Below are 4,030 nucleotides of genomic sequence, written 5' to 3'. Positions count from 1 at the left end.
GAAACCTTTAATAATTCAACCTTTGTACCCAAGAGCATTCCACATAGGAAATTTTGATCTAGTTCATGAGCCCCTTAGATGTGTCCAACTAAACCACTATGCACAACCACCTCTATTCAATTTTGGGTTTCCACAACTTTTCTACATGAATGAATTTAGTCAAATTATTTCCAATTCCTTCTATGAACCCCTACATCTAGAACAACAAGGGTAGAAATAGGAGAATAAACCTAACTTGTGACATGTTTAGGGGTTCTCTACATGGATCACAAGTAAGCTCCCAATTGCTAATGGGGAAGGTTGAGTGCTCCTAAGACGAATTTGACTAACCATTGAGTATTTCTCCTCCTATGAAACAAACTAAAATAACATCCTTCCATGGACTAAGAAAAGGAATTGGCCTATATCCCATGATTTCTACCCAATTCTTCTCAATCTAAGAATGAGTCAATGGTACTACTAGGGATTTTCCACAAAACATTCCCACTACTACTTTTTTCTAATAGCTTTAGGATATTTACTAAATGAATATCCTCACCTACCACCATTTTCACTTGGTTTTCTTGCCTCCTAACAAAACTAGGCTTATAAGAAGGTGGCAGGCTTGTATTGTATCATTAGCCACCTTCCCACATAAACCGTCTATAAGAGCATTGGAACAACAAAAATAAGTATAATGCAAGGATTTATGCCCCTCCTTATTTCCATCTACTAAATAGGAGAAAATCACATGAGCTTGAGCTTAGCATCATGAGGGATATTTCCCTTACTTGAACTAAGCAGGGACATTCAATAACCTAGATAGGTACAAATCTCATTGATAAATGAATGGTCAGACTAACTTTATAAACTCCTCATCCATTTATAAGATCACACTTGAGGGGAGAGGATACTCTCCAATATCCAACATATCATGAATCATGTTTGCAACTAATAAAGTCCATTACCACAAATAAAAGGAAGAGACAACTAACAAAGAGGGACACTGTGTCATCCTCCCACACCTATAACACATGTCAATGTTGAGTAATTCATACATTAGGGCTCACTTAACCTGAAATACAATTATAAAAACCTTATGAAAACCCATCATATTACATCATTGTATTTTCCTAAAAAAATATATAAATGATATATATTTATGAATGAATGTAATAAATATTTACTTTCCACACATATTAAATTATTTATATTCATTATATATAATTCTATAAATATTTAATATATATACCTATGACTTCTGAATTAAAAAAATATTATTTATTAATAATACTTTCTTTGATTTCACGACGTACTATAAAATATCAAAACAACAACATCATGTCACTTCCAAAGAAAAAGGTGTCAGATGTCGTATTTTAATATAAAGAAATTTTAGGTTGAAATGAATTCCATCTAATCACACTTTTTCAAATGAGACATAAAAATATATTTATATATATTTCATAAAGTTTGTAATGGTAAAAAACAAAACAACTTTGAAAAGGTCAAAACTAATTAATACTATAGTAAATAACAAAATTCGAAATCGTAAATCGAAACTACTCTAGGGTAGGGTAGGGTGGGCACAAAGGCATTACAATGTTTTAAAAATATTAAATTGTAAATCCTTACCAATACTAACCAAACATTATTTACCCTATAGAAATAATGGTATTAAAGTTTTATAATATCAATTTGGGACACATTTTGGCATGATAACTATTTAAATATAACACCACAAACTTAATAGGATAAATAGTTGAATGTTCATTTATTAGATATGTTATTTATATATCAGTAAATTTGAATTAAATATTTGAATTTTGTATGAAATTATTAATATAATATATTGAAATATGTAAATTCAAAACTGTAAAAATAGATCTATTAATGATGAGGTATTTTTTTTTACACTTTTTGATATGAAGTTATAAGTTAGATATGTTGAAAATATTATTTTTTTAAATTTACAAAAAAAATTATAAAAACAAAATATCTTTATATAATTTAAAAATATTATTTTAAATAAAATCACACTTCTCTACCTATCATAAAAAAAATTATATATAATTTAATAAATTCTACTATTACATTAACAAATTTGATTATCTTAAATTTATAACCAAATACTTCAGATGAATTGATAAAGAATCCATGTCATACTCTTAACATTTTATTATTTAGAATTATAATACATTAATTCATATTTCAATAATCCAAAGGGACACACTAAATCATAAATAAATATTACATTAATTAAACAAATACATTGTAATAATGCAATTCCAAAAATTAGATATGAAAATAGGTAATTATGTGAGTTTATGATGAACAATGGAAATATGAATATTAATATTCCTTTCAAACAAAATATAGGGATTATATATGAGAAATTTGGGTCTGGGTAATAAGGTTGATCTTATCCAGACTCGTACAAATTTTAATATTTAGAAAAAAGGGAAAAGCTTATAAGCAAACACTTTTATTTTAAAAAGTGAAATACGTTAATTTAAAAAACTTAGAAATTATAAATTTTAGAATGATCTACTAATTTTTTAGAACAATAGCTTTATGGGTGCTAAAATCTCCAATCAAGAAAATGACCAAAACTTTGAAGTTGAGACCTAAGTAACCGCAACGAGCTCAGTTGAACTATAAACTAAAATAGTTTTTGTTGTAGAGGAATGTGAAAAGAAAACATTGATAACCGCAACATTAATACTTTAAAAAAAATATGTTGTTAAAGAACCAAAAAGAAGCCTTCGAATAGAAGAATATAACATCAAACCATCAAACAAAGATTCACATCTATAGAAATTGGAATATCTAAATAGGAAGTATGGAAAATATTTTGAGGAGAAATAGGTATCTCTGCCTTTCCAATGCCATAAAAGATTGATATAACTTGTATTAGAGGATCAAGCATGGTTGAAAAACACTCTTGAAGAAGTACGAACACTATGAGCACCAATGTTGTTCGAACAGAAGTAATGAAATACTATCAAAATAATCATCCAATTCGTCGAAAGAGTTGCAAAACTACTATCGAAAATACAATGGAAGTTATCCAATAGACTAGGAAACAAGGTGGCATGATCCATTTAATCATTCAACTACATAGAAAAACAGAAATGCTAGGCATTCTCTATCAATAAGAAAAATCTCTATCATCACTAAACATATCCCCACCCATTAAAAAAACTAAAGTAGTAGTAAGAAAACACCAGTCGAAGCCCAGATGATAAACAACCTAGTTAGAAACACCAATTAATGAATTTTTACTCACAATTTGTTGACCACTTCCAAGAAAATAAGAGAAACATTGTATGATTGTACAAGAAATTATTCACACTGATATGAATTCATCAAGCATCCATTAAGATTATTCAATGAGTGTTCACCAAGGAAACTATAATTGATTTGATAATCAAGATTGATCCATGCTTATGTCTTTCACATTGTTTATGTAACAAGTTGAATACACAGCTAAAAATATTCCAAGAATTTTGATTCATAGGTAAATTTGTTAAATGCTTATGAGAGTGATTACATGGTATATATTTATAGTCAACATTCTTAAATCCTATGAACCGACATGATTAAATATTGTGCAGCAATAGGAGTACAAAACTATACTTCAACTGTAGTGTCATTCACAATGACATTTTCACCCATCTCATTAATCTAGGAACATAGTCAGTTAGGGGCTTTCCTTCAAGCAACTAAGTCTAGACTCCACTCAAAACAAATAACACCTTCCAAAATCAACAAGATCAGACATAGGTAGAGAGTAAATGGCAAAAACATCATATCCAAGACCTACCCTAGATGTATATACCATTGGTGTAATAGGAATAATGAACCCCTATCCACTCATCCCTCCTCTAATATATCCCATTTTGTTCATCAATGGAGACCTAATAACAATAATGTGGGTTGCAAAGCTAGGAGAAATAATATCATTATTTTCCACTAAAGCATGGGATGAACCACAAACATCAACATCGTCCTCTTAAAAAACAATGAGGTAACAATCAAGATCCTAAAA

Source organism: Pinus tabuliformis, chromosome 3_2 (assembly GCF_031772625.1).
Source record: "Pinus tabuliformis cultivar Carrire ecotype Pingquan chromosome 3_2, CPIR1, whole genome shotgun sequence".
Taxonomy (NCBI): domain Eukaryota; kingdom Viridiplantae; phylum Streptophyta; class Pinopsida; order Pinales; family Pinaceae; genus Pinus; species Pinus tabuliformis.
The sequence above is the reverse complement of the archived record's forward strand: the minus strand, read 5'-3'. Positions refer to the sequence as shown.